Below are 15,301 nucleotides of genomic sequence, written 5' to 3' on the forward strand. Positions count from 1 at the left end.
ACTTTTGATCATGTAAAACACAAAGTGATTTTTGTTTTTCGATATGCCGTACTATTTTAACAGAGAGTTTCATATAAGCTCTTATTTTCTCTATATTTCTCAGAGGAAGCATCCACATCGTATTGCAATAGGAGCAAAATGATAGGACAAGAGACGATGACATCAGTGGCAGTAGTGAGCAGGAGGCCGCTGCTCATCCTCTTCCCACCAAACAACCAAAGCTCATGATTGTGCAAAGTGTGCCCCAAAAGCAAATCAGCCAACTAATCAGTGAATTTGTGATCGATACTGTTCAGCCATTTTCCTTGGTTGAGGAAGATTCCTTCAAGCGGCTTGTAGAGGGACTCACTCAGTGGAGGAAAAAAAAGCCATGTGTAGAAAGACACTCACCAGTCGCATTGAAATGGAATTATTCTGGAGGTGATCTTCAGTGTGTGAGAGCTGCTGCAGCTCAGCGATTCTCTCCTCTAACTGAGCCATTTCCTTTTGCAGATCTTGCAGATCTTTTGCAGTCATTTCCTTTTGCAGATCCATGAAACACTCTCCCCTAACGGTAGACCTTCCCCACAAGTAGGCCCCTGTTAAAACATGGAGTCGGTGGGTCCATAGGGCCTCCCCTATGGTCTAAAATGAAATAACAACTAAACAGTCTTCCCTACCAAAATAACTCCTCTTTGGAAATGTAGCCCTGTGAGGACCTCTCCTCATGCCTAATAATGTATCTATAACCAAATGGTCTTCCCGACCACCTACAACTACGTCCTGAGGTTATCATAATCCTGCCTACGATATTAACACACCTTTTTCTTGCACTTTCTCTCCGTGAATGTGGACGTATTCCCTCACCTTTTTAACCTTTAAATTTCACAGAACCAGAGTGTGAGACCTGTTAACAGGCAGTAACTTAACAACCAGGTTGGTGTTTTAGCGTTACGATTCTCCTTTACAGATATGACATGCCTCATTGATGCCGATTTAGCCTTCTGCAGTGAGATTACTACTGAGATGTAAATCATGGCCCAATAACTGAGATTCACATCGGGGAATGGCCTAATTGCGCTGAGCGATCCTAGTTACTGTTTACTTACCTTCCATCTTACTCACCTGCTTGTTAAATCCTTTCCACCCCCCCCCCCCCCTCTTATCTTTCTTCTAATGCAAGCTCTATTGCCACAGAGAAGGAAGGCATACCATGCAGGACGACCAGGATCATCATAACCAACGGAGGAGGCTCTTCCACCCGCCACGTGAGATCCCCCTCCCCCAGTGGTTAGTACTAAGACCCCTTTGAAAAGGGATGATTTGCAGTTCCCCTCTCCATCCTCATCGTACCCTGGATGAGACTCCCGTTCGGAACCCCATGGATTTCGGGCATCTCTCGGGTCGCGATGACCCGCAAGACTTGCCCCATCCTCCCCCCTCTTCATTTTCTTATAACCCCACACACCGTAAGCAATCAGCCCTCTCACCAGCCCTCCCGTCAAACCAATTATGCCTTGGGGGTTGAAGGCAAATTTTCCCCTGGCCCGTGGATGTCCCCGCAGGCCCCAACTACCTCACGAGACCAGGATTTCCCCCGGCCACATGCACCTGGAGGCTCCCTTCCGACCCGAAATCCCAAGTGCCTCTAGTTGGGATCCGCCGACGCAACAACCTTTCCTACAATCGATCCAGACATTATAATAGTAACACTGGTCTCCCTCTTCAAGGCCAGCCACCGCTTAGAAAAAGTAGCCCGATTTAATCACCTGGACATTCCCCCCAGCTACTACCAATCCAGGATCGAGGAAATCACAAAATCCAGCGCTAGTCCCTCAACTGCCCGGAGGCTTCAAGAGGCCTCCCATACATGGCTGGCCCAGTGTTACTCGGCACTGGAGTCGCACATGTCAATAAAATCAATGCCCTCCTGGCAATACTTAAAAACCTGTCGTGCCCTAACCCCGAGGCCCACTGGATCACAGCCTGTTACATGGCACAGGTCGACCTCGCCAATACTTTATCATTTGATACAATCACTCTGACCAGAGACCATATCCCCGCCTCTTTCTGAAACCCCCTCCCTTTCCCTCGACACCAGGGGGCTCCTCTTCTCCAGACAGGCATCCTCTGCGATAACCTCCCCCTCAACCGATCATTTAAACGGCCCCGATCAGCCACTATGCTAGCACCGGTCGCCAGAACCGCTATGACGGCTGGGCAACCATCTCGGGAGAACCCGGGACTCGGAGGCCCCTCCCCCACAGGATGACCTCACCGCCACAGTCCGTACGCCATGTACATTCACCAGACGGCCCGCACAAGCCTTGTTCGATTATTCCAAATAGACCGACCCTCATATTGGGGGATGCAAACCTAATCAGACTCCCCACCATAGCTAGCCGATTAATACAAATCGATGTTTACCCGGGCGCATCACTCCTTCAAGGCGCCAGCATCTTAGCCAAATTGCCAGCACCATACATGGAAATTAGACAGGTGGTCCTCGCATTTGGCCCATACCAGTAGCAGGCCACATCGCAAAGAACCCTGGAGACCGTCGCTAGTAGAATGTGGTCGCTGGCTTCGGAGAAATTCCCTCTGGCCAAGGTACAATTTGCACTGACCCCCTGTCCCGACAGCCTTCCGAGAGAAGCACAAGCCACCATCCAAGCTGCAAACGAGTGCCTTAGCCACTTCCCCCACATCCCGGCCCTTCCGAGTGAGAAAGTCTTTATGGAGGCGGATAACGTCCGATGGAAATCAATAACGGGCTACGCTGTCTGGCAGATATGCCAACCATACCTGCATTAACACCTTTTTAACCCCACCTCAGATAGAATTAGATTAATATAATAGACCCCAATGACCGGTTTTTAGTTTTACTCCCCCTCCCCCCCTTCCCTTCCTTCCAGACTTTCTGTATACTATAGTGCAATGCTAGAAATTCCGTTTCCATATTCTATCAGCTGTCGGTTCCTACCGTAACTGATTTTGTCTCCCGGTGTCTTACGGAATAGCTCTCTGGTTCCCCCTACCCAGCTAAACTCTTGCATTTCGAAAGCATAGTCTCCTCTCCGTCAGTTTCTATCACCGTCCAAGAGGGCCTGGCAACCTTGACCCCTTTTCGCAGTTTTGAGTTATGACAAAGAAAATACCTCTCAGTTAGGCCTACTTGTCTGCCTCCCGCTTGTGTGCCCTACAGAACCTTCTTTCCTTCTTTCCCCCGATGCTGACGTTAGTATATAGTGTTTAGATTGTTTTCCTCTTGGACATGCGTTTGTGGGCACAGTGGCACCCGGCAGGGGGTGAAAAGTCGATTTGTCCCATGGTGTGCACTGCGCAACTGTGCAGTGTAAAACATGCTGAAATCAAACTACACACACACACACACACACACACACACACACACACACACACACACAGTCACAAATCCTCCACAGTGTGAATACGTGTCTACAGTGACACATATTTGAAGTGGGAACCCCCACTCTGACAAGGAGTTGAGAAATTCAATATAGTTTCAATTTAATTGTGGAGGAAAATCACACATTTTCCTATTTTACTTTTTTTGTTCACTTTTCATGCAGAAATGGTCTTTTTTGGTTTTTGTTTAGGCATAAAGTTCTTAAATTCAATAAATTGTCACTTCACTGACCTCCTTGGGGGTCGTGGCCCGCAGGTTGAGAACCACTCCCGTAGCTATTTCAACTTCGGCAAACCGGATATCCGTCCTTTTGCATGACGAAGTAAGCGAAGCAAGTAAGTTCTCGTTATCTGCTCCACTTCTAATAATCCTAAAACATCCTTTTTTACATAAACTCATATCACAAAATGTACATATAGACCATGATATATGTGTCCATCGGTAAGATTACTATATGTATTATTCCAGCCTGATTACTGTTAATATATATTTCAGATTGTAAAGTTGAAGACAAGATGCCGACCAAGACCAACAAAAAAGATGTGAGTAGCCTATTGACTTCATGTGCTTATAATGCATCGTGCGTTTACAAATAGTGTCTGCTAATGTGCTTGTCCTAGTGGTTCGCGTTGGTGGAAGCTAATACTTGTTGTATGTCTGGGGGGTGAGAACTGCTGTGTCGGGCATGAACAAACAAATCAAATGAACTAGTTATTTTTGTCCGAGGACGGATCTTCTCATTTAGCTAGCAAGTAGCAACATGCTAGCACCGTAACATTAAATGTTTTAATCAAATATGGCCTTAACCCAAAAAGTAAACCCACGGGAGACATCACACCTAGTTGTAGTAGCTTCAACCAGAGATGATTGTTTGATAAATCTGCAATACATAATTTACGTTAATAATCCAGGATTAATTCATGCCAGGATTCCCCCCGTTCAACCCTTATTTTGAATATCCAAAACACCGCAACCGGATGTTGTGTCAACATAATGGTTCTGCGTTCAGTTTGGGCCGCCGGACCGCTTCTGGTCTCATTCACTGAACGGGGCCATGATTTTGTAGGAATAACGTTCCGTTTTTTAAACCACACTATTTAATTTGATAATGTGTTTTAATAATTACCAAATATATAATATTTAATGCTATAAAAACAGATGTCATGGTATAGTTGCTGTACAGTACTTAAATGGAGAGAACAGATAACAGACAAATGTTGATCAAAATAACAATTATTCTACATTCTCTAATTGTGTAAACTAAATTTAGTAATGCAGATGTTAAACAATAATTTATCTATTGATATAAAAACAACCAACCCAGAATGAAATAAGATAGCTTCACTCTCTTCACGCCTCATCTGGGGGGTCAGAATAACAGCTGAACTTGGGGAAGGTTTGAGAACCACTCAGAAAACCCAGGAGATATTTTGAGGATCTCGTCTCAGGTCTTAATGGGTTATAGCATGGTTTCTTGTTTCTCTCCATCTATTACAGAGACGCCATCAGGCTCTAAAGTTCACCTGTGACTGTGGGAAGGGCTTTCCCACCCTGTATGCCATGCAGAGGCATCTGCGGCAGTCTAAACGCCACAAAGTGGTACGTATGGCGTTTCATTATAGTGTTAGTATTATAATTTGGCTGATACATTTATTGTTGTAACAAGACATTTTTTTTATTCCACAGGATCGGGACCTGTGCCACAGGAGTTTCGACACCGCCGTGGCGATGATAGCTCACATGCTGCTCCATCCAGGCGCTACTCTTGTGAGTTCAATTAATTGATATGGCAATACATCGATGTATACTCCAGACGATATGTGAATCGATACAGAGGCTGCTATCTCGAATTGTGTGGGCGATGCAGTTTTGACATATAAACACATGGTGTAGGTGCAATGCACAAATCTGTCAGATATATAGTATAATTTATGTTTGCATCTTTGTGACAAGCCTACACATTCTCCCCTTCTTCCCCATACATGCAGGCCGATGCAACCCCCCCGCTGGGTTTATTTACCCACCCAGAGCGAACTGTACGGTCTGCACGGACTCATTCAACAGCCAGGCTGCTCTGGTGGGGCACAGACACAGGACAAACCATCAGTAATGGTAAGAGTTTCAGTAGGCCAGGCTATCAGACGAAACACGAGCACAGCCAACACTGAGTAAAAACTTTACCTTTGTAAACACTGACAGCTGGATTACTATCATATGAGTTTGCAGCAACTCCTTTTCAAGGGAGTCCTCGAAGGTGAATAGTGCTAACTAGTTGTTTGTGTGTTTCACCTCTCCTCAGTCATCACATCAGTGCAGCTGTTGCCCTCTGTGTGGCCCTGGTTACCTCAGAGGTTGTACTGCCAGCTGTGGGCTGTGGAGAGAGAGAGAGCTGCACTTTCTCCAACAGGACTCACACACACACACACACACACACACACACACACACACATTAATAAATGATTGATGATTGATTGATGTGAGTGTTTTTTCCCCACTATAGAATGGCCCAATCAAAATGATATACAATATTTAATATCCTAACATGAAAGCTAAAGCTAATGTTTGATAGATACATATTTTGTTTTTACAGCTCAAGCAAATAATTAAACTCCCTGAATTGCATTATGGAAAATGATATGAACTTTTGTGTCCCAAGAAAATTGAGTGCCATTTTAAGTGTGCCCTTGTATAGATTATACCAATCTATCTGAACAGCTCTTGCTTTGAGATAAATGTATAAAACTATAGTGGCGTGTAACTAGTGCTATAGTTGGTCTGACTGCATCTAGAGGCAGCAAACAATCTGGATTTGTAAGCTTACTGTAAAACAAACGTGTTCACTGATCTATGAAAGCAGTGAGACTTAAATCCAGTGGTGTGCATTTACTTACAGTTTTGAGGTATTCCAATTGTCAGTACTTTTCCTTCTACTCCACTACATCTGAGGCAAATTGTGTGCTATTACTCCTACATGTAGCCTATTTGAAAACTTTAGTTACTAGTTCCTTTGAAGATTTGGATTATTATTATATAACATGTACATTACATAATATATAATATATATTTTGCCTAAAGCCAATCTTCAAATTCACAATGTGATGTGACGCATTGTGAGCTTGTAGATCTGCTATTTTCATTTATACATTTGAAACATTACAATGAGATTTGTACTTAAGTACATTTATTTTGAATTATGGACTTTTACTTGTAACAGAGTAGTTCTACATGGCAGTATTGATACTTTTACTTAAGTACAACATTTGAGATGTATGTCTGACCTTAACAGACCCAGCTAAATCCCTTCCTAAATTGCAAAGCCTGATTGAGGATTATGGCGTTATTTCAGGTTATAAACTTAATTTTGATAAATGTGAAATACTCCCTCTTACTAATTTTGATTACACAATCCATCAACAAATAACCCCTTTTAAATGGTCCACAAACGGCTTTAAATATCTGGGCATAATGGTAGACAGGGATATGAAAAATCTCTTTAAACTCAATTATACTGTGCTACCTAATAAAATAGAAGAGGATTTGAATAGATGGACACATCTACCTGTCACTTTGATTGGCAGAATTAACTGCATTAAAATGAATGCTTTGCCTAGGCTGATGTATCTTTTTCAATCCCTGCCAATCCCGGTACCTCAAGGTTTCTTTAAATCCTTGAATAAAAAGGTTAGGGATTTTCTGTGGAACAATAAAAACCCACAGGTGTCTATGGAAAAATTTACATGGGATTATTGTGAGGGGGGTCTTAAACTGCCCAATTTCAAAATATATTACTTGTCATCTCAAATGAGATTTGTTTCCTCTCTTTTTAAGGGTAATGATGCCCCCTCCTGGGTTCAAATTGAAATGCATGCTTTAAAAAACACATTGGCTACACCTCAAAAGTTGCATAGATACAAACCTGAGATCTCAGATTTATGTTTTAGGTGTGGTACGGAAGAAGGCTCATTTTTGCACTGTACATGGGAATGTATACAAGTTAAAACATTCTGGCATGATATTTGTGATACACTGGCTAAAATTATAGATGCTCCCTTCCCGTTGGACCCTGAACTTTGCCTCTTAGGAAACGTCACTGCAATCAGTGCAAATCTAGGAAGACACAAAATCAAATTTATAGAGGTTGCACTCGGGGTTGCTAGACAATGTATTGCAATAACATGGAAGTCTGATTCCCAGCCACCTATCGCAAGATGGTTCTCAGAAATGAACAGTTGTGTTCCTCTTGAGAAGATTACTTATATTTTGAGAAATTCGAAAGGGTTTGAAACATTTTTGAAGATTTGGCAACCTTATTTGAATTATAATGGAAAATGTGTCCTTACCTGTATCAGAAATGTTATAGGTTAGTTATTTTCAGCCATCTCAGTCTGGATCGATTGCTTCCGGAAACAAATTTCTCTGTATAGTAGATTTGTCTCTTCTTGTTTTGTTTTGTTTTTTTCCACGTTTATTTTATTTTATTATTGATATTGATATTGTTTGTGAGTGTGGATGGGAGGCGGCTTTGGTGGCAGTGCAATGAGCATTGTTCCGCGGGTGGTGTTGAGTGTCGGCGTGCGGCGCGACATGAGGAGATAGCTGTGGAACGACGCGGAGGGTAAGTCTGTGACGTCACTGCCGTGTGAGTGTAGTGTGTAAGACGGCGTTGCAGTGCGTTGCAGTAGTGACGTAGCTGTTGACTTTGGGTCCCTTTTCCTGGGTTGGGTACAACTTCTCAAATGTATAATAGATACATATAGAAAACATGTTTATATCAACTTACACTCTCCTTTGTAGCATTAGCCATGGATAACACTTGTATGTAATAACCTTATATGAATAACGAGACTGTATTCACTTGGTCTGATATAGTGTGGAGTGGACTAGAGCACCGCCTAGGAGTCGTCCTAGTCCTATATTTCCCCCAGCATGCCTTTGAAACTGGCATTTATGCATGTTCCTAACTAAACCACCTGTTTATTGTATAGGATTATTCTGTCCCACCATCTATTTGATTTACCCCTTCATTCCGTCATCCCACCATCACAATATACCTGACTCAATTGAGTCTTCCATGGATTCCCATGTATTATCTTAGCCTCTTACAAACACCTGCGGTTTGTTAGGCCCTCTTTAGAAGTAATTCAACCCTGTTGAATGTATTATTTATTGTTATATACCCGGGTACACGTGTTATACAGTAGGTTGTATTGTCAAGAGGAAGGTGTGAGACCTAAGACTGAACAAATTAATTTACGGCTGTTATCAAAGCAAACCTGGGCTTCCATAACACCTCAACAGTGCCACAGGCTGATCACCTCCATGCCACGCCCCATTGATGAAATTATTTGTTCAAAAGTAGCCCAGACCAAGTATTAATTGCATACATTAACACATTTCCCGCCAGAGGTCTAATGCCAGGGATTAGGGGCAAATCCCCTACTTTTAGAAATGTATAGGTATAGGTGGCAGTTGGTAGTGGGTCCTGGGTTCGATTCCCGCTCGGGACGCTGTGGGTGCTGGCGGCGTGTTTCCTCCTCCGCGTCATCAGTGCCAATACCCGAGGCGGGGTTGGCGAAAGGGCCTTTCTGTGTGGAGTTTGCATGTTCTCCCCGTGTCCCCTAGGGTAGGTACCCTCACAAAAAACATGCAGTAATCCTGGTCTCTAAACTGCCTCCCCCTGGCCAGCCGGGGCGCCTGATGGAGGGGTAAGGAACTGGTTGGAATAACGTGTTCCTTCCACGCGCTACGTCCAACCAGGGAAACTCCCCCCTGTCAGGTGTAAAGGAGCAACTTGGACACTCAGGCATGAAGGATGCATGAGTTCAAGTCTGTTGCTCTCCCCATGTCCCCCATATATGGGGACTAGGTTGGCGGAGGGTGTGTAGAGCCCAGGATCACATTAGATAATTGACACAGGGGTGAAAAAATGGGTTACAAAAATCGTGGGATAAAAATTATCTTAAAAGAAATGTATAGAATATTCTCTGGTGGGGCTATAAGGATGCAAATATCTCAAAAGAAGAAGTAGAATGTCTGCTTTCATGGAAAAAATAAACTGAGTTGATAACTATGTTCTGTTATGTAGGTATCAACACTTTAGCTTTGTAGGCTAGGTTCTATCATGGCTACATACACATGCCATATATCAAAATAAAGATAATTTTGTCTACTTTAATGTGAACAAATTGTGTAAATATTAGCCTCTGAATGCAGCATGGTATTTCAACGAGTGACAGGTCTGTGACACAGAATTATTTTTGACAGCTTATAACTTCACAATGATGCATGCTAGTATTCAAGTGGACATCCTAATCTTTCATTTGAGATATGGCATGTTCACGTAATCCCAACAGATGATGTTCTGTGGATGCATTCGCATAAATCAGTTTATGACATAACACAGTTTTGGGAAATATACATTCATCACATCCATTCTGTTAGGACTTTGTGATCTTAGAAGACAGGTTAGAATGTCTACTGTAATCCAAAAAAAAGTGAGTTTCTACCATGCTCCATTATGCAATTCACAGTTGAATACCGCTTCGTCCAATCAATAACAAGGGAATAGTGAATAGAATAGACAGCACTGTGATCTGACAGTGAACCTTTTATTTTAGCCACATCACACATCAACTTTACTATATAAAATATATATATATTATATATATATAGTTTTACATTCAAAGTGATAATTTATTATTATAGCATATTGTACTGTACCATACTGTGCTGTTCTGTGCAATACTGTACCGTACTATACTGTACTGTACCATACTGTACTGTGCCATACTGTACTGTACCGTACTGTGCCATACTGTACTGTGCCATACAGTACTGTGCCATACTGCAATGTACTGTACTGTACTGTACTGTACTGTACTGTACTGTACTGTACTGTACTGTACCAGACTGCACTGCTGTGGCCTGTATTTATACAGTACCAACAATAATACAGCATGCAATTGTGGAATCCAACCCCAATGATCCCCATATAAATACAATAAATACAATATATGGAAATACAATAAATAATATAATATATGGAAAATACAATACAAATACAATGGACCCTCCTATGGTGCCAATATCAATACAGCATGGAATTGTGGGCAAAATCTAATCCAACCCCAATGAAATGAGATACAATACAATACAATAAATACAATACAATAAATACAATAAAATAAAAATATGATGGACCCTCCTATGGTGCCAATATCAATACAGCATGGAATTGTGGGCAATATCTAATCTAATGGATGGATAAAATAATGGGCCTTGATATGAAAAGTGATATAAAGACCACTGCATTACTAAACCAACAGATGACTAAAACGAAATCTGCAGTCAAAACAACACTGGGTCGAAAATCAACACTGTGTGTGTGTGTGTGTGTGTGTGTGTGTGTGTGGGGGGGGGGGGGGGGGGGGTGTGGGGGGGGCAACAGTCTACATGAAAGTCCTGGTAGTTTGCTTTGGTGTGGTACAGCATGTCACAGAGGCCTCTACACAAAGGGACCTGACACTGGCTGCACTGGAACCTTGTCTCTCTGCGGCGCTTCCCCTGTCTGACATGTACCCTGCACGCCTTAGTTGGGTACTTCTTGTTTTTTGTTACTGGGTGGCGAAGTAGTTGATGGAGCCGTTGCCATCCAGCCTGGAAGGTGGGTCGTAGTGTGGTGCCCTCGGGCCGTATTGGTACTGGGGCTCGGGCTCATCCTCTTCCTCATACTCTTCTCCTTCCTCCTCTCCTTCTTCATCTTCTCCTTCATCTTCCCCCTCTCCTTCCCCTTCTCCTTCCTCTTCCCCCTCTCCTTCCCCTTCTCCTTCCTCTTCCTCTTCTTCTTCCTCTTCCTCTCTCCTGTTCTGTCTCAGGGTGGTCACGATGTCACCACACTCAGACTGAACCCATACAGGGCTTTTTTGCTGACCGGGTTCTTCACCTTGTAAAGGACATAGGCGTTGAACATTGAAATCTGAAGCAGATAAATGACACATTCTTTTGTCTTCCTCACAAAGAAATAGTAGGCCAGGTTCTGGTCCAATTTATCTACACCATTCATGCAGTGGTTGTATTCTGACACGCACACTGGCTTTGTTGCTGCCACCTTGTCTTTCTGGCCTGCCTGCTTCTCCAGGACCTGTACCATTCCATGGTGGTGGAATGTAGTGACCATTTTCACCACCCTCTTGTCACGCTGTGGCGCATGACCGTGTCCCCCATCTTCAGCAAGGCCAGTGTCAACACTGTGATGTCCTCTGGTTCCCCTCTCCATTTCCTTAAGTAGTTCCGGTCATTTTGTGGGGGGCATTCATTCATTATATGGACACAAAAAACATAGTTTTGTGTGATAGAGGGGTGAAAAATTAATGAAAGTTGCACTAATAATTTAGAAATAGGTCAACAATACAAAAGTTTTGTGGATTATTTTACTTTTACTGCGCCCCTGTGCCCCCCACAAAATGACCGAAACTACTTAATATTTCAGCAAAACCAAAGCAGAACTCCCACCACGGGACTCGGCCAATCAATTAATACAGTTTCAACCACTATATTAATGGCAAGTATTTCATACAGATTAAGTTAAAAAAAATCTGAACTATCCCTTTAAAGCTCTGCTGTACAGTGTTGGTTCATTAAAAGATGTCTCCCCTTTTACATAGATAACCCATTTTCCTTATGGTTAGGATAGTGTGGATACCATTTGATCCAATCGGGAAACGCAACCACTCCTATCGACGGCTATGTGTGTGGCTGTGTCCCTGTGTCACGGTTGCACAGCCTGACACAGTTTGTTCACCACCTAGTGTCACTGTTGCACAGCCTAGCACACAGACACAGACAGGCCATGGAGGAGAGCTTGTACTGTACAGTACCACTCACTTCAGATGGGTCTGTTTTTATTCAATTACAGTGTCAAATTGAAGCTGATAAATATGTTGCCAAAGAGCTGGGGAGACCCCTCTTACTGAACTAATGCTTTTCATGGAATATGCCTACAGAGTTATTTTGTTAAAATAAAGGTTCACAACTCTTTGTTACTCTGTTTTACACTTTTTATTTATTTATTTTTTAGACATTGTTTCTTTCCTGTAGTCTCACAGGGGATTCACACCGAGTCAGTTTGATTTCAAACTGTTCCCGAATACGTACACTTCATTACATTGTAATCAATGCTTTCACATTGCATCGATCCGTATAGAGTGCACTGCAAACAGTCCTGATTGGGTCCCCCGCTCCCCGGAACGGTACACAGCATTTACACTACCACAACATCTGTGGTAGTCAAGAGTGCGCATCCGGGAACATGGTGTGAATCCCTTGTCAAATGTTTGTGTAATGTTTGTGAAGGATAAGATCCTATGGCTATAGCAAGGCCAGATAGCGGGGCAGATAGCGGAAATAATCGTTCACTTGCGGATACAAGCACCAAAATTGGCACACATACTCCTTAGGGGTTGCTCTTTTGAGAAAACCACTGTGCCAAAAAAATATTCAAGATGGCGGCCATTTTTCAAGATGGCTGCCATTGAATATACAGTAATATTGCATTTCGCAAAATAAAATCCCATAGACTTGTCCTATTTGAATGATCTTGGTGTCAAATCATACATTTTTCACTATGTAGAATCCAAATTTGGACCCATGGACTTACTCACTAGTTTCCTTGTACCATATAACAGTCCCGGAATCCTAATATTCTGCTAAATTAGAGGTTTGTGTTATGTCTGACTCGGGTAAAATGGATGGTAGTCTATATCTTAGTATTGTTAGAGGTTTAGTATGTGTGTGTGTGTGTGTGTGTGTGTGTGTGGGGGGGGTACCGCTCGCACCGTTCAGTATCAGCTGAGTAATTTGTTTGGTGTAGCTAAATAAACCGTTGCCCAGGTGGAGCCTGCAGAACCATTGCGGCTCAAGAAACCACCACTCCTGAATGAAGTGTCTGGTGCTGGGACTCTGGTGCAACGCACAGGTCCTGGCGGTACTCCTGGTGAGAGCAGGAGTGGACCTGGTGAGACATAGGAGCCCGGACAGGAGTCAACCCACAGAGCCTAGTCCCTCCACATGCCAGAATTATGTGCCTCCCAGTCCCGGCAGAGTAGTTCCAACGGATTGTGTGGCCCTGGTCTTTCCCTAGTGGGTCTGATCGTGGGTAGCTACTGAGACGTAAGTTGGGACTTGATCACCCGAGTGAGGGGTATGATGTTCGTGAGACCCGAAACCCTGATGACCTTGGGATACATCACTGAGGATATGTCCCGGGTGCATCCAAGTATTTTTGTTCTTTATGACTCCCAAATGTTGTCTAATAAGCCCTGCATCTTTTAGCTAGTGTAGATTACATGTAGTTTACCATGTATGATGTTCAGTTAGACAACCGCGCCTGAATTGACAGGGTATGCCAGCAGGGGAGAGCCGAGCCAATGGTAAGGGGGCTATACATGACTTATTCATGGACTTACCAACATGGTGTACAGATCACACTGGACTTAAATTATACTGGATGAACGATCAGGCTAGGTGTAGATTTTATTGTCGAACCTAGTTGTATCCCATACCTTATTGTGCATGATGGCGGTAAAAGGATAACCCCTCTGCCTTGATTCACTGAATACAGATAATGATCATATTGTGATACCTTGATTACCATTCACCAAGATGTCTAATATAGACCCAGGACCGCCTAAATTCAAGACTGACTGGAGCAAGTGTTGTCTTTGCAAAGACAAGAATAGTATGAGCTCTCATCACCACATGCAAGACAATCACAACAACAACTAATATTCCCCTGGTGGTGGCATTGAATAAGGAGGAACAAGGCGCAATATCATGAAGGTTGTCGCATTATGTTCAACAACACGAAACTGGAGAGAGTGAGAACCACAAAATGAAAAGCAGAGAGTGGAGTAGAACCAGCATTCAAAGCAGAGAGTGGAGTAGAACCAGCATTCAAAGCAGTGAGTGGAGTAGAACCAGCATTCAAAGCAGAGAGTGGAGTAGAACCAGCATTCAAAGCCAACCATGTTTCAGATGTGACAAAGATGCTGCATACTCTGAACTCACAGGGTATGCGTCGTCATAGAAAGCTATGACGATGAATCTTATAAGAGTTATAATGAATGTGCCCAAACTTTAAATGACGGAAAAACTTCTTGCAAGACTCAGTGGTGGAGATGTTATTGCACAGGAGCTCCATGTTGCATGCTTGGCAGACCTTTACAATAGAGAGGTTGTACCTCACAACCACAAAGAGACTGGAAAAGGAACATTCAACCGAAGAGGATGCCCAGTTGCCCACCTACAGGAAATCTCAGAGCTAGTCACATATCTAGTGGAGACCACCAGATCTGGTGAGGGTCCTTCAGTCCTTCGACTTGCAGACATATAGTTCACCTGTACGTGCTATGCCAGTGCCTGGAACAGTTGGGTGTTGATGGACCAGCTGTCAACTCCACATGACTGAATGAAAAACTGCTGTAAGAAATACCTGCTTTGGAGGGACTTGTGGTCCAGCATATATGTCGTTGCAAGATGTTAGCTGCTTTGCTAAGGACAATAGCTTCACTATAAGAGTCAGAGGCTTCTGACAAGCCAAAGCCTACATCTTTCTGGAAAGCCAAATGAACATCCCTTCCCTGCTTGTGAGCCTCCAACTCAGGTATTTCTGACAGCAGTTTCTCCTTCAGTCTTGTGGAGTTGACAGCAGATGCATCAACACCCAGCTGCATTCCACTGGCTGAGCGCACTCTGCTTTTCGTTTTGTGATTCTCACTCTCCAGTTTCGTAATGCGACAACTTTTGTGATATTGCGCCTTGTTCCTCCTCAGATTTTCTTCAATGTCACCACGATCATCAAGTCTGTCTGGATCCATTTTATTAATATGCATCTCATTA

Source organism: Electrona antarctica, assembly GCF_951216825.1.
Source record: "Electrona antarctica genome assembly, chromosome: 16".
NCBI lineage: Eukaryota > Metazoa > Chordata > Actinopteri > Myctophiformes > Myctophidae > Electrona > Electrona antarctica.